The 26,289-nt window shown below is 51.3% G+C and overlaps 1 long non-coding RNA gene across 1 annotated transcript in view; it reads right to left on the reverse strand.

The window, feature by feature from the left end:
• Window positions 1-25,445, reverse strand: part of LOC137300461 (uncharacterized) — a 114,016-nt gene extending 88,571 nt beyond the window's left edge. The window contains exons 1-3 of the long non-coding RNA XR_010958099.1: window positions 25,241-25,445; window positions 21,643-21,760; window positions 18,540-18,640 (exon numbers count right to left, since the gene is read on the reverse strand). This is a non-coding gene — a long non-coding RNA (uncharacterized lncRNA). The remainder of the gene's footprint in view (window positions 1-18,539; window positions 18,641-21,642; window positions 21,761-25,240) is intronic.
• Between the last annotated feature and the right edge of the window lie 844 nt (window positions 25,446-26,289).

A 26,289-nucleotide genomic window follows, 5' to 3' on the forward strand; every position in this document is an offset into this window, starting at 1 on the left:
TCAGTCTCTGTATCTGTGTGCGTATCTCTCGGTCTCTGTACCTGCTTGTGTATCTCTCGGTCTCTGTACATACATGTGTGCGTATTTCTCAGTCTCTGTATCTGTGTGCGTATCTCTCGGTCTCTGTACCTGTGTGTATCTCTCGGTCTCTGTACCTGCTTGTGTATCTCTCGGTCTCTGTACATGTGTGCGTATTTCTCAGTCTCTGTATCTGTGTGCGTATCTCTCGGTCTCTGTACCTGCGTGTGTATCTCTCGGTCTCTGTATCTGTGTGTGTATCTCTCGGTCTCTGTACCTGTGTGCGTATCTCTCAGTCTCTGTATCTGTGTGCGTATCTCTCAATCTCTGTATCTGTGTGTGTATTTCTCAGTCTCTGTATCTGTGTGCGTATCTCTCAGTCTCTGTATCTGTGTGCGTATCTCTCTATCTCTGTACCTGTGTGTGTATTTCTCAGTCTCTGTATCTGTGTGCGTATCTCTCGGTCTCTGTATCTGTGTGCGTATCTCTCTATCTCTGTACCTGTGTGTGTATCTCTCGGTCTCTGTACCTGTGTGCGTATCTCTCGGTCTCTGTACCTGTGTGTATCTCTCGGTCTCTGTACCTGTGTGTGTATCTCTCGGTCTCTGTACCTGTCTGCGTATTTCTCAGTCTCTGTATCTGTGTGTGTATCTCTCGGTCTCTGTACCTGTGTGTGTATCTCTCGGTCTCTGTACCTGTGTGCGTATCTCTCGATCTCTGTATCTGTGTGTGTATCTCTCGGTCTCTGTACCTGTGTGCGTATCTCTCGATCTCTGTATCTGTGTGCGTATCTCTCGATCTCTGTATCTGTGTGCGTATCTCTCGGTCTCTGTATCTGTGTGTGTATTTCTCAGTCTCTGTATCTGTGTGCGTATCTCTCGGTCTCTGTATCTGTGTGTATCTCTCGGTCTCTGTACCTGTGTGTGTATTTCTCAGTCTCTGTATCTGTGTGCGTATCTCTCGGTCTCTGTACCTGTGTGTGTATCTCTCGGTCTCTGTACCTGTGTGCGTATCTCTCTATCTCTGTACCTGTGTGTGTATCTCTCGGTCTCTGTACCTGTGTGTGTATCTCTCAGTCTCTGTACCTGTGTGCGTATCTCTCGATCTCTGTATCTGTGTGTGTATCTCTTGGTCTATGTACCTGTGTGTGTATCTCTCAGTCTCTGTGTGTGATATTGTATAACCCCCAAAACCGGGTGTGGGGGTCGGGGTGCGTGATTAGCCCACGCCCGGTCTTTGAGATGCAGGCAGCACGTAACAGTCGAGCTGCCTGGTGATTTACCTGAGTACTGCGAGCAGCCAGGCCGAGCTGCACTGTTGAGTGGCTGCTCACCAGCAGGGGGCCCTCCGATATCGCGAGTGGCTAGCATCACTTTAAGGCAGCCTGCACCTCTTAAAGGCAGCCTGCACCTCTTAAAGGCAGCCTGCACCTCTTAATGGCAGCCTGCACCTCTTAATGGCAGCCTGCACCTCTTCAAGGCAGCCTGCACCTCTTAAAGGCAGCCTGCACCTCTTAAAGGCAGCCTGCACCTCTTAATGGCAGCCTGCACCTCTTAAAGGCAGCCTGCTCCTCTTAAAGGCAGCCTGCACCTCTTAATGGCAGCCTGCACCTCTTAAAGGCAGCCTGCACCTCTTAATGGCAGCCTGCACCTCTTAATGGCAGCCTGCACCTCTTAAAGGCAGCCTGCTCCTCTTAATGGCAGCCTGCACCTCTTAATGGCAGCCTGCACCTCTTAATGGCAGCCTGCACCTCTTAATGGCAGCCTGCTCCTCTTAAAGGCAGCCTGCTCCTCTTAAAGGCAGCCTGCACCTCTTAATGGCAGCCTGCTCCTCTTAATGGCAGCCTGCTCCTCTTAAAGGCAGCCTGCACCTCTTAAAGGCAGCCTGCACCTCTTAAAGGCAGCCTGCACCTCTTAAAGGCAGCCTGCTCCTCTTAAAGGCAGCCTGCTCCTCTTAAAGGCAGCCTGCTCCTCTTAAAGGCAGCCTGCTCCTCTTAATGGCAGCCTGCACCTCTTAAAGGCAGCCTGCTCCTCTTAATGGCAGCCTGCTCCTCTTAAAGGCAGCCTGCACCTCTTAAAGGCAGCCTGCTCCTCTTAAAGGCAGCCTTCACCTCTTAATGGCAGCCTGCTCCTCTTAATGGCAGCCTGCTCCTCTTAAAGGCAGCCTGCACCTCTTAAAGGCAGCCTGCACCTCTTAAAGGCAGCCTGCACCTCTTAATGGCAGCCTGCTCCTCTTAATGGCAGCCTGCACCTCTTAATGGCAGTCTGCACCTCTTAAAGGCAGCCTGCACCTCTTAAAGGCAGCCTGCACCTCTTAAAGGCAGCCTTCACCTCTTAATGGCAGCCTGCTCCTCTTAAAGGCAGCCTGCACCTCTTAATGGCAGCCTGCTCCTCTTAAAGGCAGCCTGCTCCTCTTAATGGCAGCCTGCACCTCTTAATGGCAGCCTGCTCCTCTTAAAGGCAGCCTGCACCTCTTAAAGGCAGCCTGCACCTCTTAATGGCAGTCTGCACCTCTTAATGGCAGTCTGCACCTCTTAAAGGCAGCCTGCACCTCTTAAAGGCAGCCTGCACCTCTTAAAGGCAGCCTTCACCTCTTAATGGCAGCCTGCTCCTCTTAATGGCAGCCTGCTCCTCTTAAAGGCAGCCTGCACCTCTTAAAGGCAGCCTGCTCCTCTTAATGGCAGCCTGCACCTCTTAAAGGCAGCCTGCACCTCTTAAAGGCAGCCTGCACCTCTTAATGGCAGCCTGCTCCTCTTAAAGGCAGCCTGCACCTCTTAATGGCAGCCTGCTCCTCTTAAAGGCAGCCTGCACCTCTTAATGGCAGCCTGCACCTCTTAAAAGCAGCCTGCACCATTTAATGGCAGTCTGCACCTCTTAAAGGTAGCCTGCACTTCTTAAAGGCAGCCTGGACCTCTTAAAGGCAGCCTGCACCATTTAATGGCAGTCTGCACCTCTTAAAGGTAGCCTGCACCTCTTAAAGGCAGCCTTCACCTCTTAATGGCAGCCTGCTCCTCTTAATGGCAGCCTGCTCCTCTTAAAGGCAGCCTGCACCTCTTAAAGGCAGCCTGCACCTCTTAATGGCAGCCTGCTCCTCTTAATGGCAGCCTGCACCTCTTAATGGCAGCCTGCACCTCTTAAAGGCAGCCTGCACCTCTTAAAGGCAGCCTTCACCTCTTAATGGCAGCCTGCTCCTCTTAAAGGCAGCCTGCACCTCTTAATGGCAGCCTGCACCTCTTAATGGCAGCCTGCTCCTCTTAATGGCAGCCTGCACCTCTTAATGGCAGCCTGCACCTCTTAAAGGCAGCCTGCACCTCTTAAAGGCAGCCTTCACCTCTTAATGGCAGCCTGCTCCTCTTAAAGGCAGCCTGCACCTCTTAATGGCAGCCTGCTCCTCTTAAAGGCAGCCTGCACCTCTTAATGGCAGCCTGCTCCTCTTAATGGCAGCCTGCACCTCTTAATGGCAGCCTGCTCCTCTTAAAGGCAGCCTGCACCTCTTAAAGGCAGCCTGCACCTCTTAATGGCAGTCTGCACCTCTTAAAGGCAGCCTGCACCTCTTAAAGGCAGCCTGCACCTCTTAAAGGCAGCCTTCACCTCTTAATGGCAGCCTGCTCCTCTTAAAGGCAGCCTGCACCTCTTAAAGGCAGCCTGCTCCTCTTAATGGCAGCCTGCACCTCTTAAAGGCAGCCTGCACCTCTTAAAGGCAGCCTGCACCTCTTAATGGCAGCCTGCTCCTCTTAAAGGCAGCCTGCTCCTCTTAAAGGCAGCCTGCACCTCTTAATGGCAGCCTGCACCTCTTAAAAGCAGCCTGCACCATTTAATGGCAGTCTGCACCTCTTAAAGGTAGCCTGCACTTCTTAAAGGCAGCCTGGACCTCTTAAAGGCAGCCTGCACCATTTAATGGCAGTCTGCACCTCTTAAAGGTAGCCTGCACCACTTAAAGGTAGCCTGCTCCTCTTAATGGCAGCCTGCACCACTTAAAGACAGCCTGCACCTCTTAATGGCAGCCTGCACCACTTAAAGACAGCCTGCACCTCTTAAAGGCAGCCTGCACCACTTACATGCAAAATATAAGATCCAGGTCCACATGGAGTCTGAACGGAGATCAGTCATCACACACGTAAAACACAGATGCAGGTCCCGTCCCTGTGTTTACAAACTGTTGAGTTATTCTAAAACACTGAATAAAGGTTGCGGACTACTAAATCCCACATCCTCCAATCTGCATGCCAGACCTCATTGATCTGCCGATCTGAGTTTGTACCAGGTCTGCGAGAGGGCATGCACCAAGGTTCTCTGATGATGCGCTAGAGGCCTTGGTGCAAGAGGTGGACAGAAGGAGGGACATCCTATATCCTAAGTGGGGGGGGGCAAGAGGCCCTCCAGGCCCCCCGGGGCAGAGGGAGGCAGTAGGGGACGAAGTCAATGCACCACGAATATAGATGCAGTGCAGGAAGAAGTTCAATGCTTTGACATGAGTGGTCAAGGTGAGTGAGGTCAACTGTCAAGTGGTGTCTCCTACCAACTGCATCACACGCTACACCCCCCATCACCCACATACCAATAAACTCTTCCAATCAGATGCTTCCTCTCACCCTCACACATTACCGCTGTCATAAGCCACACACCCACAACTCACAGGTCACACACACTGGCAGCTATTCAACCATGACAGGCACATCACCCAAACATCTTGCAGGACACTCACCGACACACGTCCCGCTTTCTTGCAGGAGAAAGTGGCGCATAACAGGAGGCAGCAAGTGGCAGTGGCTCCATGGATCATGAACCTGCTGTCCTCTCTCAGGATGACAGCATTCCTGTCCCACCCCTGCCACTCCGCCAGTGCCCTTGCTGTTGCCTGTCAGCCAGCCAGCCCACTCCCTGTAGAGTATTGAAACTTTATTATAGGAACATTGGAAGGTAGGAACAGGAGTAGGCCATTTAGCCCCTCAAGCCTGTTCCGCCATTCAATGAGATCATGACTGATCTGTGACCTAACTCCGTATACCCGCCTTAGCCCCATATCCCTTAATATCTTTGGTTAACAAAAATCTATCAATCTCAGATTTAAAATTAACAATTGAGCTAGCATCGACTGCCGTTTGCAGATGAGTGTTCCAAATTTCTACCACTCTTTGCATGTAGAAGTGTTTCCAAACTTCACTCCTGAAAGTTCTGGCTCTAATTTTTAGGCTGTTTAAGACCTGTTGAGCTGTGCGAGGTTAAGACAATGCGCTGGCTGGAGCGTGGAGTTCCAAAATCACATCAGTCCCTTTAAATCAGCGTGGCACACTGATCTACCGCATAATCTCCCTACTTTACATGGTGCCGGCATTCGTTATCTATGCATGCGCGAACGCCTTTACCAAGATGGCGTCCACCGCACATCACGCCAGAAGTGTGTGCGCGCATTCCAGACGCCATTTTGGGTCCATAGGAGTCCGCATAGTGCCTACACAACGGGTGCTACACAGCCTAATTTAGAGCCCTCTGCATCTGTGAGTGTATCTCTCAGTCTCTGTATCTCTCAGTCTCTGCATCTGTGAGTGTATCTCTCAGTCTCTGTATCTCTCAGTCTCTGTATCTCTCAGTCTCTGTATCTCTCAGTCTCTGCATCTCTGTCTCTGTATCTGTGAGTGTATCTCTCAGTCTCTGTATCTCTCAGTCTCTGTATCTCTGTGTGTATCTCTCAGTCTCTGTATCTGTGAGTGTATCTCTCAGTCTCTGTATCTCTCAGTCTCTGTATCTGTGTGTGTATCTCTCAGTCTCTGTATCTGTGTGTATATCTCTCAGTGTATGTATCTCTGTGTGTATCTCAGTCTATATCTCTGTGTGTATCTCTCAGTCTCTGTATCTGTGAGTGTATCTCTCAGTCTCTGTATCTCTCAGTCTCTGTATCTGTGTGTGTATCTCTCAGTCTCTGTATCTGTGTGTATATCTCTCAGTGTATGTATCTCTGTGTGTATCTCAGTCTATATCTCTGTGTGTATCTCTCAGTCTCTGTATCTGTATCAACTTCAATGGAAATGAAAATCGGATGAGTTATAACAGGTGGCCTATTTGATATCGCCCATTTTACACTATCATCCAGAATCAAAATTACCTCCAATACTTCAGGTGCAGCCATGCCGAAGCCTTCTATGGCCTGAGTATAGTGCTCTCTGTTTTATACTCAATGGTGCTTACAATAAACATTAAAACTGTATATGCTTCTCCTATAAACCATCTTACACAGCTGTTAAACATTTAATGAGATATTACCATCAAGTCTCTGTCTTGATCTGTTCCTCCACATGGTATAAACATGCCTGAATTTTCCGAATCCTAAATACATAACACTGCGCATTGATCCATATCGAAGGACACGTGGGCCTATTCCTCCAAATTGTCTCAATCGGCCTACAACCTAATGAATTGCTAACCTCTGAGCACATAGATTGAGTCATCTGGGCATTTACGGATCACTCCAATCATGGCCTCATCCAAATCATTAATAAGATGAGACAGTCCTTGGAATGAGTGTGCACCCGAAGGCTGGTGAGGAAAGAGTTTGATAGGGTGGACGTAGAGAAGATGTTTCCACTTGTGGGGGAGACCAAAACTAGAGGTCATAAATATAAGATAGTCACCAATAAATCCAATAGGGAATTCAGGAGAAACTTCTTTACCCAGAGAGTGGTTAGAATGTGGAACTTGCGACATGGGGTAGTTGAGGCGAATAACATAGATGCATTTAAGGGGAAGCTAGATAAACACATGAGGGAGAAAGGAATAGAAGGATATGCTGATAGGGTTAGATAAAGAAGGGCGGGAGGAGGCTCGTGTGGAGCATAAACACTGGTGTAGACCAGTTGGGCCGAATGGCCTGTTTCTGTGCTGTATGTAATTCTATGAAAGTGGAGCCTCTGGTGCAGGCCCTCCAACAATGGGAATGGCTGCTGTGTTCCCCCAGACTTCCCTCAGACCCTCCAGCTTGAGGGGTGTCTCAGGGCAAAGGGCCCACTGCAAGTTTTGTGGGACAGGTGCGTTTGCACAGCCCATGGGCGTATGTGAAGGAAAGTGAGGTCAAGGTCCAGGAATGCTCCTCCATGTCTCATTTCCCTCACCACACTGGGCCTACACCTATGGCGGATGCAGCTCCTGGTCCGCCCATGTGGGAAACCCTAGGCCAACGTAGTTGGGGCGTAGACCTGGTGTAGCAAATATCCATTCTCGTTTCCTCTCCATAGTGCCTGGGAACTGAGCATTCCTCAAATGTAAACAGGAAAATGAAACCTCTTCTCCTTTAGTATCCCAACTCCCCAGGATGGCGTGAGTTAATGGAAGTGCTGAATACAGCAGCATTTCTCTGCAGTTGTCTATTCTTCCCCATCCCAAACGATGAAGACCAGTTAACCCAAATTTTAGTTACATTTCCAGTGTGTGGAGCAAATGTGTTCAGCGTGATCCTCTCTCAGAGCTTCTCCATTTGACACCATACTGTGTGCAGGAACGTAGGAACAGAAGGAGGCCATTCAGCCCCTCGAGCCTGTTCCACCATTCAATTAGATCATGGCTTATCTGTAACTTTAACTCCATCTACCCACCTTGGTTCCCTATCTCTTAATACCCTTACCTAACAAAAATCTATCAATCTCAGTTTTGAAATTTTCAATTGACCCCCAGCCTCAACAGCTTTTTGGGGGAGAGTGTTCCAGATTTCCACTCCCCTTTGTGTGACGAAGTGTTTCCTGACATCACCCCTGAATGGCCTAGCTCTAATTTTAAGGTTATGCCCTCTTGTTCTGGACTCCCCCACCAGAGGAAATAGTTTCTCTCTATCTACCCCATCAACTCCATTAATCATCTTAAACACCTCAATTAGATCACCCCTTAATCTTCGATACTCGAGGGAACACGAGCCTAGTCTCTGCAACCTGTCCTCATAATTGAACCCATCGAGCCACCTGTGGAGGAAGACGTGGAGGTGGATGAGGATGTAGAACAGGAAGACGACGAGGATGGGGTGGAAGACCAAGGCCCACCTATCCTGCCAGCTGCTCTTTGACGGTGGTTCATCGAGGTGAGCTTGGGCTGAATCATCCCTATTCCCCCTGCACCGACAGTCCCTCCCAACACCAATCCCAGTCCTTCTACCATCCTTCGGACTGCACTCAACCCAGACACCAGCATGGGTCGTTCTGTCAAATCACTTTGCCGGGGGCAACAACTACTCAAAGACAAACCCTGCACACCAGGAATTCCGTTAAGAAAGTGTTATTGTTGATGAACATGCAGAAACTAAGGATTATCCTGGTCTAAGCCCCGAGTGCCTGTCTCCTCACCTCCTTCACCAAAAGCTCCCAGGCATCATCAGACAAACAGGGGGCTCGAGCAGCAGTCGTTCCACCGGCTACCACGTCCGGTGGTGTAGTAGTTATATTACTGGACCAGTAACCCAGAGGCCTGGACTAACAATCCAGAGAACGGGAGTTCAACTCCCACCATTAGAAGAAATAGGAGCAGGAGTAGGCCAATCGGCCCCTCGAGCCTGCTCCACCATTCCATAAGATCATGGCTGATCTGATCCTAACCTCAAATCTAAATTCATGTCCAATTTCCTGCCCGCTCCCCGTAACCCCTAATTCCCTTTACTTCTAGGAAACTGTCGATTTCTGTTTTAAATTTATTTAATGATGTAGCTTCCACAGCTTCCTGGGGCAGCAAATTCCACAGACCAACTACCCTCTGAGTGAAGAGGTTTCTCTTCATCTCAGTTTTGAAAGAGCAGCCCCTTATTCTAAGATTATTCCTCCTAGTTCTAGTTTCACCCATCCTTGGGAACATCCTTACCGCATCCACCCGATCAAGCCCCTTCATAATCTTATATGTTTCAATAAGATCGCCTCTCATTCTTCTGAACTCCAATGAGTAGAGTCCCAATCTACTCAACCTCTCCTCATATGTCCACCCCCTCATCCCCGGGATTAACCGAGTGAACCTTCTTTGTAATGCCTCGAGAGCAAGTATGTCTTTTCTTAAGTATGGACACCAAAACTGTATGTAGTATTCCAGGTGTGGTCTCACCAATACCTTATATAACTGCAGCAATACCTCCCTGTTTTTATATTCTATCCCCCGAGCAATAAAAGCCAACATTCCGTTGGCCTTCTTGATCACCTGCTGCACCTGCATACTAACTTTTTGATTTTCTTGCACAAGGACCCCCAGATCCCTTTGTACTGCAGTACTTTCCAGTTTCTCACCATTAAGATAATAACTTGCTCTCTGATTTTTCCTGCCAAAGTGCATAACCTCACATTTTCCAATATTGTATTGCATCTGCCAAATCTCCGCCCACTCACCCAGCCTGTCTATATCCCCTTGTAGGTTTTTTATGTCCTCCTCACTCTCTACTTTCCCTCCCATCTTTGTATCATCTGCAAACTTTGATATGTTACACTCGGTCCCCTCCTCCAAATCGTTAATATAGATTGTAAAGAGTTGGGGACCCAGCACTGACCCCTGCGGAACACCACTGGCTACTGGTTGCCAGTCCGAGAATGAACCATTTATCCCAACTCTCTGCTTCCTGTTAGATAACCAATCCTCCACCCATGCCAGAATATTACCCCCAATCCAGTGATTCTTTATCTTGACCAATAATCTTTTATGTGGCACCTTGTCGAATGCCTTCTGGAAGTCTAAATACACTACGTCCACTGGTTCCCCTTTATCCACCCTGTACGTTATGTCCTCAAAGAACTCAAGCAAATTTGTCAGACATGACTTCCCCTTCGTAAAGCCATGCTGACTTTGTCCTATTAAATTATGTTTATCCAAATGTTCCGCTACTGTCTCCTTAATAATAGACTCCAAAATGTTACCCACCACAGATGTTAGGCTAACTGGTCTATAATTTCCAGCCTTCTGCCTACTACCCTTTTTAAATAAGGGTGTTACATTAGCAGTTTTCCAATCTGCCGGGACCTTTGCCGAATCCAAAGAATTTTGGAAAATTGTTACCAAAGCATCCACAATCCCGACTGCCACTTCCCTCAAGACCCTAGGATGTAAGCCATCCATGACAGTTTGAGAATTTGAAATAGGTTTTTTTTTAAAATCTGGAAATGAGAAACTGGTCTCAGAAACAGTGACCGTGAATCTGTCGGATTGTCGTAAAAACCCAACTGGTTCACTAATGTCCTTTAGGGAAGGAAACCTGCCGTCCTTACCCGGTGTGGCCTAGATGTGACTCCAGTCCGACACCAGCATGGTTGTTTCCAGAGCAACTAGGGATGGGCAAGTAACATTCGCGTCAGACAAGTGCCAGGCAATGACCATCTCCAACAAGAGAGAGTCTAACCACCTCCCCCTGACATTCAACGGCATTACCATCACCGAATCCCCCACCATCAACATCCTGGGGGTCACCACTGACCAGAAACTTAACTGGACCAGCCATATAAATACTGTGGCTACGAGAGCAGGTCAGAGGCTGGGTATTCTGCGGCGAGTGACTCACCTCCTGACTCCCCAAAGCCTTTCCACCATCTACAAGGCACAAGTCAGGAGTGTGATGGAATACTCTCCACTTGCTTGGATGAATGCAGCTCCAACAACACTCAAGAAGCTCGACACCATCCAAGATAAAGCAGCCCGCTCGATTCGCACCCCATCCACCACACTAAACATTCACTCCCTTCACCACCGGCGCACAGTGGCTGCAGTGTGCACCATCCACAGGATGCACTGCAGCAACTCGCCAAGGCTTCTTCGACAGCACCTCCCAAACCCGCGACCTCTACCACCTAGAAGGACAAGAGCAGCAGGCAGATGGGAACAACACCACCTGCACGTTCCCCTCCAAGTCACACACCATCCCGACTTGGAAATATATCGCCGTTCCTTCATCGTCGCTGGGTCAAAATCCTGGAACTCCCTTCCTAACAGCACTGTGGGAGAACCTTCACCACACGGACTGCAGCGGTTCAAGAAGGCGGCTCACCACCACCTTCTCAAGGGCAATTAGGGATGGGCAATAAATGCCGGCCTCGCCAGCGACGCCCACATCCCGTGAACGAATAAATAAATAAATAAATAAATGCCAGCCTTGCCAGCGATACCCACATCCTGAGAATGAATAAAAGAAAAGGCAGCAGCAGCTCAGTAAGGCAGCATTAACCAAAGGCACCTGTATAAGAGGTTCAGGCTACTTTTAAATCATGGGAGCCCGGAGGATTTCTCATTACCCCACTACCACCACCCCCCTCCCAGCCCATTGGGTGAGCTGCCAATTACATGTGCTGACACTTCGCCCTCGCTATGAAAACGAGGCACACACCTCGAAATGGTGCCTCGCAATGGAGCCTCGAAATGGAGCCTCGAAATGGTGCCTCGAAATGGAGCCTCGCAATGGAGCCTCGAAATGGAGCCTCGAAATGGTGCCTCGAAATGGAGCCTCGAAATGGAGCCTCGAAATGGTGCCTCGAAATGGAGCCTCGAAATGGAGCCTCGCAATGGAGCCTCGAAATGGTGCCTCGAAATGGAGCCTCGAAATGGAGCCTCGAAATGGTGCCTCGAAATGGAGCCTCGAAATGGAGCCTCGAAATGAAGCCTCGAAATGGAGCCTCGAAATGGTGCCTCGAAATGGAGCCTCGAAATGGAGCCTCGAAATGAAGCCTCGAAATGGTGCCTCGAAATGGAGCCTCGAAATGGTGCCTCGAAATGGAGCCTCGAAATGGAGCCTCGAAATGGTGCCTCGAAATGGAGCCTCGAAATGGTGCCTCGAAATGGAGCCTCGAAATGGAGCCTCGAAATGGTGCCTCAAAATGGAGCCTCAAAATGAAGCCTCGAAATGGTGCCTCGAAATGGTGCCTCAAAATGAAGCCTCAAAATGGTGCCTCGAAATGGTGCCTCGAAATGGTGCCTCAAAATGAAGCCTCAAAATGGTGCCTCGAAATGGTGCCTCAAAATGAAGCCTCACATCATCAGCTAAGGCGGATATAGCAGATGCCCTGCCCATTTCTCATTCGTTTCGGGGTGCATGTTGAAGATTGGCCCCACAACCAGTCTCTGCTTCAGTAACGCTCTTCAGCATTAACATAAGAGAACGTTAGAAACATTACATGAGGAGCTTTAGCAAAAAAAACCCTTCTGAAAACAACAGGAAATGACATCCAATGCAATACCCTCATCCACTAACCTGGTTAGAGCCACAAAGAATTCTGGCCAATTCAGGTCACCTGACCTGTCGCTCCTAAATCCAGGCTGACTACCTCCTGTGGCCTCTCTGCTGTTTAGATGAACATTGATAGTAAGCTCGAAAACACTCCTCAGCACTTCCCCCACTCTGAACGTTAGACTAACTGGTCCGTGACTCCTCAATTCAGAACTACTTTCATCTTTTAAAAAAGATGTTGGAATTAGATGAACTATTCTCAGGTGTTGCTGCTCCATTTATGAATCTGCTCGAAAAAAATTAACCGAACCGTTTCTTGTTACTGCACTCATTTTGTCAACATCTCGCAGTAAATAAGAGGGGGCCACAATGACATCGGGGAAGATCATAAACCGCACCTTTCCATTCCGACTAACTTCCTTTCCACCCTCGGTCAGTAGTGGTGCTACCGAGCCACTCTTGGTGATGGACATTGAAGTCCCCCACCCAGAGTACATTTTGTGCCCTTGCTACCCTCAGTGCTTCCTCCAAGTGGTGCTCAACATGGAGGAGGACTGATTCATCAGCTGAGGGATGGGCGGTTGGTGATAATCAGCAGGAGGGTTCCTTGCCCATGTTTGACCTGATGCCATGAGATTTCATGGGGTCCAGAGTCAATGTTGAGGACTCCCAGGGCCACTCCCTCCTGACTGTATATCACTGTACCGCCATCTCTGGCGGGTGTGTCCTGCCGGTGGGACAGGACATACCCAGGGATGGTGATGGCAGAGTCTGGGACATTGGCTGAAAGGTACGATTCTGTGAGTATGGCTATGGTCAGGCTGTTGCTTGACTAGTCTGTGGGACAGCTCTCCCAATTTTGGCACAAGTCCCCAGATGTTAGTGAGGAGGACTGGGTTTGGTTTGTCTTTGTTGTCCGGTTTTACTCTTGTTATGACTTTTTGTAGTGAGCTTGCTAGGCCATTTCAGAGGGCGATTAAGAATCAACCACATTGCTGTGGGTCTGGAGTCACATATAGGCCAGACTGGGTAAGGACGGCAGGTTTCCTTCCCTAAAGGACATTCGTGAAACAGATGGGTTTTTACGACAATCCGGTAGTTTCATGGCCACCATTACTGATACTAGTCTTTTTAATCCAGATTTTATTTAATTGATTGAATTCCCCGTTTGCCATGGCGGGATTTGAACTCATGACTCCGGATTATTAGTCCAGGCCTCTGGATTACTAGTCCAGTAACATAACCACTATGCTACCGTACCCGGGTAGGGTGGGTGATCTTTACCAGCAGCTGTTAAAGGGCCGCTGGTTGTCCTTCAGGCTGGACTGCTGCCGAAGCGGGGAAACTGATGGCTGCGGCAAACGCTCGCTCTGGAGTGGCTCCATTCAACCAGGCAGATTTGGGGGGGATGCTGATGGCTGGGGTCTCACAGCGAATGGGAGGTCCTTTTATTGGAGCCGGTGGTCACCCTATAGTGAAAGGCAGCGCCATGGCGGTGGTGCAAAGAGTCAATGCTGCCTCATCTGTGCTCCGAGCCTGGTCACCAAGGTACGTTTCACCGACGTGTTATTATATAATACGGCCCTGAAGGCATCTCAACGGGCCTGCAGGTTTACGTTTGGGCGGCATCTTAAAGGGGAAAAGGACTGCACTCTGGCCACCGTCGATGAGCTTTCTAACTGTGCACGCATGCTCGCGTTTCACCAAGGCGTTCTGCGTTGCTGCCATGGCAACCTGTCGGCCCAGTACACGTGACAAGCAACAACCGCCAAGCACCCTGCCGACACATGGCACCTGCACTCTGCATTTATATAGCGCCTTTAACGTAGTAAAACGTCCCGAGGCGCTTTCACAGGAGCGATTAACAGATAAAAATTTAACACCGAGCCACATAAGGTGATATTAGGACAGGTGACCAGAAAGGTAGGTTTTAAGGAGCGTCTTAAAGGAGGAGAGAGAGGCGGAGGGGTTTAGTGAGGGAATTCCACAGCTTAGGGCCCAGGCAGCTGAAGGCACGGCCGCCAATGGTGGAGTGAAGGAAATCGGGGACGCGCAAGAGGCCAGAATCGGAGGAGCGCCGAGATCTCGGAGGGTTGCAGGGGCTGGAGGAGGTTACAGAGATCGGGAGGGGGGGCGAGGGCCACGGAGGGATTTGAAAACAAGGATGAGAATTTTAAATTCGAGGCATCGCTGGCTGGGATCCAATGCAGGTCAGCGGTCTCAATACAAAGGGGGGGGGCAATGGTATTCTGGGCCCTGCAGACAAAAGAATGAGTGAGAGGGCGAGGTCAAAGGTCATACACAGCCCACGTCTTGTATGACCCTTTGTTTCTGATTCTTTATCTCCTTATTCATTCATTGATTCACCCCATTCACCCGCAGGCATTAACTGCAGCGTTGCTGTGTAACCCATTAGAATGCCCTGCCATGTAAGTGTTTCAAGGCCAATCTTACTGTTACCGTTCCAAAAGGTGCTGGTTTGCTCCTCCAAGTAGGTGGCAGGGCCCAACGTGGAAACTGAACTTGGAGCCTCACAGCAGCCCTGTATCACCCAGGCCTACAGGGGCGAGCAGCAGCACAGAGACACTCACTCCATGGGGGTCCGTGAGTGAGGGTCGAGTGTTGCTGAAGCCCCCACAGAGAGCATGAGGAGGAGGAGCAGGTGCGAGTGGAGCTGCAGGGGCCAGAACCTGCTCACTGCAAGGCCAACCCCAGGACTCCTTCAGCTGCTGGACAGAGTGGACTCGGGCTTCACCTGGCCGAGGTGACTCCGACATTGACAATTACAAACCGCCTCTCCTGCAGGCTCCAACCAGCGGAGCTCCTCTCCTGCACAATAGTGGAACAGGATCGATGGACAGAATGGCCTAATCCTGTTCATCTGTTCCGATAGATCGCACCCAGTCCGACGCCTCTCCTAAAGGCCTCACCCAGTCCGACTCCTCTCCGACAGGCCTCACCCAGTCCGACTCCACTCCTACAGGCCTCACCCAGTCCGACTCCACTCCTACAGGCCTCACCCAGTCCGACTCCTCTCCTACAGGCCTCACCCAGTCCGACTCCTCTCCTACAGGCCTCACCCAGTCCCATTCCTCTCCTACAGGCTTCACCCAGTCCGACACCTCTCCTACAGGCCTCACCCAGTCCGACTCCTCTCCTACAGGCCTCACCCAGTCCGACACCTCTCCTACAGGCCTCACCCAGTCCGACTCCTCTCCTACAGGCCTCACTCAGTCCGACTCCTCTCCTACAGGCCTCACCCAGTCCGACTCCTCTCCTACAGGCCTCACCCAGTCCCATTCCTCTCCTACAGGCTTCACCCAGTCCGACACCTCTCCTACAGGCCTCACCCAGTCCGACTCCTCTCCTACAGGCTTCACCCAGTCCGACACCTCTCCGACAGGCCTCACCCAGTCCGACTCCTCTCCTACAGGCCTCACCCAGTCCGACTCCTCTCCGACAGGCCTCACCCAGTCCGACTCCTCTCCCACGGGCCTCACCCAGTCCGACTCCTCTCCTACAGGCCTCACCGAGCCCGATTGCTCTCCTACAGGCCTCACCCAGTCCGACTCCTCTCCCACGGGCCTCACCCAGTCCGACTCCTCTCCTACAGGCCTCACCCAGTCCGACTCCTCTCCCACGGGCCTCACCCAGTCCGACTCCTCTCCTACAGGCCTCACCCAGTCCGACTCCTCTCCTACAGGCCTCACCCAGTCCGACTCCTCTCCTACAGGCCTCACCCTGTCCGACTCCTCTCCTACAGGCCTCACCCAGTCCCATTCCTCTCCTACAGGCCTCACCCAGTCCGACTCCTCTCCTACGGGCCTCACCCAGTCCGACTCCTCTCCTACAGGCCTCACCCAGTCCCATTCCTCTCCTACAGGCCTCACCCAGTCCGACTCCTCTCCTACAGGCCTCACCCAGTCCGACTCCTCTCCTACAGGCCTCACCCAGTCCGACTCCTCTCCTACAGGCCTCACCCAGTCCGACTCCTCTCCTACAGGCCTCACCCAGTCCGACACCTCTCCTACAGGCCTCACCCAGTCCGACTCCTCTCCTACAGGCCTCACCCAGTCCGACTCCTCTCCTACAGGCCTCACCCAGTCCGACTCCTCTCCTACGGGCCTCACCCAGTCCGACTCCTCTCCCACGGGCCTCACCCAGTCCGACTCCTCTCCTACAGGCCTCACCCAGTCCGACTCCTCTCCTACAGGCCTCACCCAGTCCGACTCCTCTCCCACGGGCCTCACCCAGTCCGACTCCTCTCCCACGGGCCTCACCCAGTCCGACTCCACTCCTACAGGCCTCACCCAGTCCGACTCCTCTCCTACAGGCCTCACCCAGTCCGACTCCTCTCCAACAGGCCTCACCCAGTCCGACTCCTCTCCTACAGGCCTCACCCAGTCCGACTCCTCTCCTACAGGCCTCACCCAGTCCGACTCCTCTCCCACAGGCCTCACCCAGTCCGACTCCTCTCCTACAGGTCGCACCCAGTCCGACTCCACTCCTACAGGCCTCACCCAGTCCCATTCCTCTCCTACAGGCCTCACCCAGTCCGACTCCTCTCCTACAGGCCTCACCCAGTCCGACTCCTCTCCAACAGGCCTCACTCAGTCCGACTCCTCTCCTACAGGCCTCACCCAGTCCGACTCCTCTCCTACGGGCCTCACCCAGTCCCATTCCTCTCCTACAGGCCTCACCCAGTCCGACTCCTCTCCTACAGGCCCCACCCAGTCCGACTCCTCTCCTACAGGCCTCACCCAGTCCGACTCCTCTCCTACAGGCCTCACCCAGTCCGACTCCTCTCCTAAAGGCCTCACCCAGTCCGACTCCTCTCCTACAGGCCTCACCCAGTCCGACTCCTCTCCTACAGGCCTCACCCAGTCCGACTCCTCTCCTACAGGCCTCACCCAGTCCGACTCCTCTCCTAAAGGCCTCACCCAGTCCGACTCCTCTCCTACAGGCCTCACCCAGTCCGACTCCTCTCCTACAGGCCTCACCCAGTCCGACTCCTCTCCTACAGGCCTCACCCAGTCCGACTCCTCTCCTAAAGGCCTCACCCAGTCCGACTCCACTCCTACAGGCCTCACCCAGTCCGACTCCTCTCCCACAGGCCTCACCCAATCCGACTCCTCTCCTACAGGTCGCACCCAGTCCGACTCCACTCCTACAGGCCTCACCCAGTCCCATTCCTCTCCTACAGGCCTCACCCAGTCCGACTCCTCTCCTACAGGCCTCACCCAGTCCGACTCCTCTCCTACAGGCCTCACCCAGTCCGACTCCTCTCCTACAGGCCTCACCCAGTCCGACTCCTCTCCTACAGGTCGCACCCAGTCCGACCCCTCTCCAACAGGCCTCACCCAGTCCATCCCCTCTCCTACAGGCCTCACCCAGTCCGACTCCTCTCCTACAGGCCTCACCCAGTCCGACTCCTCTCCTACAGGCCTCACCCAGTCCGACTCCTCTCCTACAGGCCTCACCCAGTCCGACTCCTCTCCTACAGGTCGCACCCAGTCCGACCCCTCTCCAACAGGCCTCACCCAGTCCATCCCCTCTCCTACAGGCCTCACCCAGTCCGACTCCTCTCCTACAGGCCTCACCCAGTCCGACTCCTCTCCTACAGGCCTCACCCTGTCCGACTCCTCTCCTACAGGCCTCACCCAGTCCCATTCCTCTCCTACAGGCCTCACCCAGTCCGACTCCTCTCCTACAGGCCTCACCCAGTCCGACTCCTCTCCTACAGGCCTCACCCTGTCCGACTCCTCTCCTACAGGCCTCACCCAGTCCGACTCCTCTCCTACAGGCCTCACCCAGTCCGACTCCTCTCCTACAGGCCTCACCCAGTCCGACTCCTCTCCTACAGGCCTCACCCAGTCCGACTCCTCTCCTACAGCCCTCACCCAGTCCGACTCCTCTCCTACAGCCCTCACCCAGTCCGACTCCTCTCCTACAGGCCTCACCCAGTCCGACTCGTCTCCTACAATATGTTTATGGTTTAGGTACGCATAGCATGTGGAGGAAATCTCCCCTGAGATGAAGATCCGTGGTACATGTGTATCCCACTCACGCTAAGCATGATCCAATCAGGTTCAGTTGGACGTTAATGATCCCTGGCACTATTCCTGCTGTAATGGCAATGTTCTTCCTACAACTGATACCCTGAACAGATGATCTGATCATGCATCTCAAGCCTTGTTTGTGAGATGTTGCTGCAGAATGGTTGTCACAATTGCCGACAAAACTGTAGTCACAGTACTTTTAAAAAAAGGAAATCAAGGGCTCGATTTTGAAATGGTGGCAGGTTGGCAGCGGGGGGGCGGGACGGGGGCTGAAGGTGGCAAACCCGAATAAACAAAACTTACCGTTTCCGATGCGATCGTATGTTGATTGCTGATGATTAATGTCCTCTCCGGGTTTCACGCCTGGTACCCAGACTGATTGACAGACTGGCTGCTGACAGGAGCTGCAACGCAAGTGGGGGTGAGAAAGAGAGAGTGTCAGACGTCATCCAGCGCTGGAACGGAAGACCGGGGTGGGGGCAGAGGGGAAGATCCGGGAGGAGAGGAGACGATCGAGGGTGAAGAGGAGAAGATCAGGGGGGAGAAGGGAAGATCGGGAGGGAGAAGGGAAGATCAGGGGGGAGAGGGGAAGATTGGGGGGGAGAGGGGAAGATCGGGGGGGAGAGGGGAAGATTGGGGGGGAGAGGGGAAGATCGGGGGAAGAGGGGAAGATTGGGGGGAGAGGGGAAGATTGGGGGGGAGAGGGGAAGATCGGGGGAAGAGGGGAAGATTGGGGGGAGAGGGGAAGATCGGAGGGGGGGAGAGGGGAAGATCGGTGGGAAGAGGGGAAGATCGGGGGGAAGAGGGGAAGATCGGGGGGAAGAGGGGAAGATCAGGGGGGAGAGGGGAAGATTGGGGGGGAGAGGGGAAGATCGGGGGAAGAGGGGAAGATTGGGGGGAGAGGGGAAGATCGGTGGGAAGAGGGGAAGATCGGGGGGAAGAGGGGAAGATCGGGGGAGAGAGGGGAAGATCGGGGGGGAGAGGGGAAGATCGGGGGGAAGAGGGGAAGATTGGGGGGAGGGGGAAGATCGTGGGGGGGAGAGGGGAAGATCGGGGGGGAGAGGGGAAGATCGGGGGGAGAGGGGAAGATCGGGGGGAAGAGGGGAAGATCGGGGGGAAGAGGGGAAGATCGGGGGAGAGAGGGGAAGATCGGGGGGGAGAGGGGAAGATTGGGGGGAAGAGGGGAAGTTCAGGTGGGAGAGAGGGGAAGATCGGGGGGGAGAGGGGAAAGATCGGGAGGGTGAGTGGCAGTTTGGGAGGACATCGGGGGGGGTGAAGAGGGGGAGATCGGAGAGGACATCGGGGGGGGTGAAGAGGGGGAGATCGGAGAGGGAGACATCGGGGGGGTGAAGAGGGGGAGATCGGAGAGGGAGACATCGGGGGGGTGAAGAGGGGGAGATCGGAGAGGGAGACATCGGGGGGGTGAAGAGGGGGAGATCGGAGAGGGAGACATCAGACATCGGAGTAGGGTGCAAAGCTAGGTTCATTTTGTGTTTTTACTTCGTTTTGTGATGTTTTATGTAATTTATTTAGTTTCTTGTTCCCTGATCCGGCCCTTCACACCTGGTTTCACTGGACGTGAATCAGAAGCGGTGGGAAGCCGCCCGGGCAAGTTAAAAATCTTTACACTTAGCTCATGTGTCGCAGGTAAAGTGCTGTAAATACCTCAATGAGGTACATTTTGTTCTTTAACTGTCATCCCACCGGCTTTAATTGCCGGCGGGACTTCCGTTTTCAGGTCACCCGCGCCCACAGGTGGGTCCCTGGGAAACCCGGAAGTCGGTGGGCTGGAGCCGGCTTCCAAACCCGAAAGGGATTTCTGCGATTTTCGGAGTCCCCCCCCGCCACTCCCAATAACCCGCAATTGCCCCCGAAAATTGAGCCCTAAATGTCTGAAACATTTTTGAGACATTTTGGAATGAAAGGCGATATATAAAGAAAGACAGACTTGCATTTATATCGCACCATCTCAGGACCCCCCAAAGCACCTTACAGACAAGGAAGTACTTTCTGAAGCGCGGTCACTGTTGTAATGCAGGAAACGCGACAGCCAATTTGTGCACAGCAAGATCCCACAAACAGCAATGTGAAAATGATCAGATAATCTGTTTTTTTTTTAGTGATGTTGGGACTTGAATCCACAACCTTCTGAGGCAGAGGCGAGTGCGCTGCCACTGAATCACAGCGTGATCAGTATTACCACTCACGTATGCAGACAGAGCCTCTCTGCCTCAGGCACTGTCACGGTGCTCAATGGGTTAAGAGCAAAGCCCCTCCCAGTGGGTTGCCAGCTGCATATCTGCAGAGCTGGCAATGGCCCAGGTTCGGAGAAGCCGTGGGTCAGCAATGGATGTCAACTGAGGAGAATGACAGATGACTTTCAGAATCAGTTCCTTGTGTCCTATTTCTGATTACGTTCCATTGACCGTATTTGCACCACCAGCGAAGGCCGCTCGATGATTCTGAAAAGCTCTCCCGCCCCTCCCCCACCCCCCAGCCATTGATTCCCCTCCCCCATCACATCACTCACCATCTTCAATCCAAGAAATCGGGCAGGCAAACCGCTGCTGGATTCCCTGCTGACGCTGCTCGGTAATGGGGATTAGTAAGTGACCCACTCACTCTCCCAACGATCCTGCCTCTCTCCCCGGTGATCCTCGGTCCAAGTACTCAGCTCAGAGCAAGTCAGGAGCTCATTGTGTGAAGAATTGTGAGCATGCGATTTACACCATTTACACAATCGGCACACAATGAGTTAATGTATCCACATCCCCAAGGCATTGGTGATTCTATGACAACTACCGTGACAGACATGAATTGTTCCATGGCAAACCGCAGTGCAGCCATCCAGTGACCCTGCACAGGATATAATCTCAGAGGAGGAGCATCCCAACAGAGCGACCTTTGATTCCTCACACTTTGCACCAGCCCATTAATACCGTGGACAACCCATGCTCCCTCAAACTGAAGACCAACCCCCGAATCCTCTATAATTGCAATCGGGGTCCTACAACCAGCATAGGACCCCCAGACTGCATATTTAAACAGCACCCCCCACCCCCCCCCCCATCTGTTTCAGGCAAGCAGGCTGGTCGTTCACTTACAGGTCCCCCTGAAAACTATATCAGGTGGGCTTCGGGCATCAACGGGGGGTACCCCCCCTCACTCCTCCCCCAGCCGGCATTTCTCAGGTGGGGAACGGGAAGCCGACAGTGGAGAATCGCCCCAGTGTACGTTGTATGAAATTCCTTTGCCTGCTGTACCTGGGACCTGGTACTGTCATCAGTTCAAATCCCACCATCGCAGTTCGTCAATTTAAATTCTGTTTTTTTTTCAAATGAATAAAAAGCTGGTGTCAGTAATAGTGTCCGTGAAGCTGTCGGACTGTCATTAAAAAAAACTCAACTGGTTCACTGATGATCCTTTAGGGAAGGAGGCCTGCCGTCCTTACCCGGTCTGGGCCTATACGTGACTCCAGTCCCACACCGACTCTTAGCTGCCCTCTGATGTGGCCTAGCAAGCCCCTACAAAAATTTGAAACGGGTTATTAGCTCTGTTAACAAAGGAATTTCACGTCAACACGTTAAGTGCTCATACATTAAAACTGCACAGTGGATACTCAAGGCCAGAGACGCTGATTTACAAATTTAAAAAAAACTCTTTAGCACTGTCTTTTTTGAAAACTGGCTTGTGTTGGATGTTAACAGTGAGCAACAGCAGATATTGCAAGGGATGGTGAATCTCATCTTCCCGTTGCCTTTACTTATCTTGTCCACAATGTGTGTGACTAAGAATCTGAGAGATTTAAGGGGAGATTTAATAGAAGTGTTCAAAATTATGACGGACTTTCACAGAGTAAATATGAGTTTCCAGTGGCGGGAGGGTCAGTAACCAGAGGACACAGATTTAAGGTCATTGGCAAGAGAACCAGTGGGGAGATGAGGAGAATTTTTTTTACGCAGCGAGTTGTTATGATCTGGACTGTGCTGCCTGAAAGGGCGGTGGAAGCAGATTCAATAATAACTTTCAAAAGGGAATTGGATATACACCTGAAATGGAAAAATTTGCAGGGCAATGGGGAAAGAGCAGGGGGGAGTGGGGCTAATTGGATAGCTCTTCCGAAGAGCTGGTACAGGCACGATGGGCCGAACAGCCTCCTTCTGTTCTGCATAATTCTACGATTCTATGATGATGAAAGACAGAAAGAACTTCCATTGGTCCAGCACCTTTCACCTCCTCAGGAGATCCCAACGTGCTCCACAGCCAATGAACCACTTTTGAAGAGTCGTTATCTTGGTGGGCGGGGCAGGCAAACTGAGAAACAACGAGCAGCAAATTGACAAATGATCGGTTAATCTGTTTTTGATGCCGTTGATTGATTGAGGGAGAAATGCTGGCCGGGACACTGGGAGAAGCCACTTTGAATAGTGCCATGGGATTCCTTTAACTCCGCCTGTACATACAGATGACACCTCAGTTTTTAATGTTCCGCACTGAAGCGCCAGCCTAGATTATGGGCTCAAGTGCTGGAGTCAAGTTTGAATCTTCCCAACCAAAGCAAGCAAACTGGGGCATGCTTCACAAGTACTGCAGGATATTGTGAAGATGAAACAGACTGAATCAGTCGCACAACTTTGCACTGATCTTGAGAAAGACTCCCGAGTTTAATGGATCTGTAATTAAAGTAAGGTGGTGCGGGATTGAGACCACAAGGGATGGTGTTCCCACCAGGTTACAGAGAACGTTACCAAGCAGTAAAACTTGGTACTGTATTCAGCTTGACCAACAATAGAATAGAATCATCGAATCCTGGAAAGGTTACAGCAAGGAAGGAGGCCATTCGGCCTATCGAGTCCGTGCCGGCTCTATGCAAGAGCAATCCAGCTAGTCCCACTCACCTGCCCTATCCCCATAGCCCTGCACATTTTTTCCTTTCAAGTATTTATCCAGTTCCCTTTTGAAGGCCATGATTGAATCTGCCTCCACCATCCCCTCGGGCAGTGCATTCCAGATCCTAACCACTCGCTGTGTAAAAAAGTATTTCCTCATGTCACCTTTGGTTCTTTTGCCAATCACCTTAAATCTATGTCCTCTGGTTCTTGACCCTTCCGCCAATGGGAACAGTTTCTCTCGATCTACTCTGTCTGGACCCTTCATGATTTTGAATACCTCTATCTAATCTCCTCACAACCTTCTCTGTTCCAAGGAGAACAACCCCAGCTTCTCCAGTATATCCAAGTAACTAAAGTCCCTCATCCCTGGAATCATTCTAGTAAATCTCTTCTGCACCCTCTCTAAGGCCTTCACATCCTTCCTAAAGTGCGATGCCCAGAACTGGACACAATACTCCAGCTGTGGCCGAACCAGCGTTTTATAAAGGTTCATCATAAAATCCTTGCTTTTGTACTCTGCGCCTCTATTTATAAAGCCCAGGATCCCATGTGCTTTCTCAACCTGCCCTGCCACCTTCAGCGATTTGTGCACATATACCCCCAGATCTCTCTGTCCCTGTACCCCTTTTAGAGTTGTGCCCTCTAGTTTATATTGCCTCTCCTCATTCTTCCTACCGAAATGTATCACCTTGCATTTTTCTGTGTTAAATTTTATCTGCCACGTGTTCGCCCATTCCACCAGCCTGTCTATATCCTCTTGAAGTTTATCACTATCCTCCTCACTGTTCACTACCCTTCCAAGGTTTGAAATTGTGCCTTGTACACCCAAGTCCAAGTCATTAATATATATCAAGAAAAATAAAAAACAATTTGCATTTATATAGCACCTTTCACGTAGTAAAACATCTCAAGGCACTTCACAGGAGCGTTAGCAAACCAAACTTGACACCGAGTCACGTAACAAGATATTAGGGCAGATGACGAAAAGCTTGGTCAAAGAGGTAGGTTTTAAGGAGCATCTTAAAGGAGGAGAGAGGCGGGGAAGTTTAGGGAAGGAATTCCAGAGATTGGGGAGCTAGGCAGCTGAAGGCACGGCCGTCAGAATTGGGCAGAGGAAGTTGGGAATGCGCAAGAGGCCAGGATTAGAGAAGCGCAGAGATCTCAGAAGGTCGTAGGGCTGAAGGAGGTTACAGAGATAGGGAGGGGCGAGGCCATGGAGGGATTTGAAAACAAGCATGAGAATTCTAAAATCGAGGCGCTGCCGGACCGGAAGCCAATGAAGGTCAGCGAGCACAGGGTGATGGGTGAAAGGCACTTGGTGCGAGTTAGGATATGGATTGGCAAAGTTTTGAAAGAGCTGAAGTTTACGGAGGGCGGAAGATGGGAGGCCGGACAGGAGGGCATTGGAATAGTTGAGTCTAGCGGTTACAAAGGCATGGATGAGGGTTTCAGCAGCAGATGAGCTGAGGCAGGGGCGGAGACGGGCGATGTTACGGAGGTGGAAGTAGGCGGTCTTGGTGATGGAGAGGATATAGGGTCGGAAGCTCATCTCAGGGTCAAACAGGACACCACGGTTGCAAACAGTCTGGTTCAGCCTCAGACAGTGGGCAGGTGGAGGGATGGAATCGGTGGCTCGGGAATGGAGTTTGTGGCGGGGACCGAAGACAATGGCTTCAGTCTTCCCAATATTTAATTGGAGGAAATTTCTGCTCATCAAATTCTGGATGTCAGACTAGCAGCGTGAAAAATCAGAGGGAGTCAACAAACAGTCCCTGACTGTTCGGCCTGTTCGGGAAGAGTTTAAAATAGAACGAGTATCCATTGTTTACACTAGACTTTGGTTGTTTTGTCAATAAAATCCCTGTGGATCTAAACTCCTGTTTGCAGTCTGCAGGTGAGTTGTCATGGGAACAATATCTCTGACAGAGCCAATGGCCATTCAGAGTTAAAATGCGTACCTGAAAATGAACCCACTAACAGTGAGTCTGAATTTCTGCTTGATTTGCTCGACTGGAGAACCAACATTCAGATTGTAAAATATGTACAGCTGCAGTATGTGCTTGTCAAAATGATGCATATTTAAAATACCGCCGAACTCCAACAGTTGTTTACCTAGTCGATTCCAAGAGCTGCGTGGTTTAGTCTCTCCTTCAAACTCAAATGTGGTCGGGATGAGTCGTGTGCTGTAAGTTGGGCATTAAAGCAGTCTCTGAGATCCATGCCACATGTCTGAACTCTGACACACATCTTCCAGTGTGCTGCAGCTGGGCTGCTGCCTCCAGTGGAAACAGCATTCTGCCCCGACAAGTACGCACAGGCCGGCCTGATGGGATAAACAAAGGTTCCCCGACAATACGTAACAGAAAAGGTAGTCGCTCGAAAGATGCTGCCCACTCTGGAGAAAGGAGACGTAGCATTTGTAAAACGGAAACTGATACTGGGGTTGTTCTCCTTAGAGCAGAGGGGGTTAAGGGGAGATTTGATAGAGGTGTTCAAAATCATGACGGGTTTTGAGAGAGTAAATAAGGGAGAAACTGTTTCCAGTGGCAGGAGGGTCGTTAACCAGAGGACACAGATTTAAGATAATTGGCAAAAGAACCAGAGGGGAGATGAGGAGAATTTTTTTTTTACACACAGAGTTGTTATGATCTGGAATGCGCTGCCTGAAAGGGTGGTGGAAACAGATTCAATAATAACTTTCAAAAGGGAATTGGGTAAATACTTGAAGGGGAAAAATTTGTGGCAAGGTGTCCAACTGATGCCCAAGTAACTGGTGTCAGCTGTGGTTCAGTGGGTAGCACTCTCGCCTCTGAGTCACGCAGTGTTGTGGGTTCATAGACCCACTCCTGAGACTTGAGTACAAAATCTAGGCTGATGCTCTTGTGTCGTACTGAGGGAGTGCTACACTGTTGGAAGTGCTGTCTTTTGGCTGAGATGTTAAACCGTGGCCTGGTCTGCCCTCTCAGGTGGATGTAAAAGATCCCAGGGCACTATTCAAAGAAGAGCAGGGGAGTTCTCCCTTGTATTCTGGCCAATATTTATCCCTCAGCCAACATCACTAAAAACAGATGACCTGGTCATTATCAGATTACTGTTTGTGGGACCTTGCTGTGCACAAATTGGCTGCTGTGTTTCCTACATTACTTGAGTCGTGTGCTTGT

This window comes from Heptranchias perlo, chromosome 31 (assembly GCF_035084215.1).
Source record: "Heptranchias perlo isolate sHepPer1 chromosome 31, sHepPer1.hap1, whole genome shotgun sequence".
Taxonomy (NCBI): Eukaryota; Metazoa; Chordata; class Chondrichthyes; order Hexanchiformes; family Hexanchidae; genus Heptranchias; species Heptranchias perlo.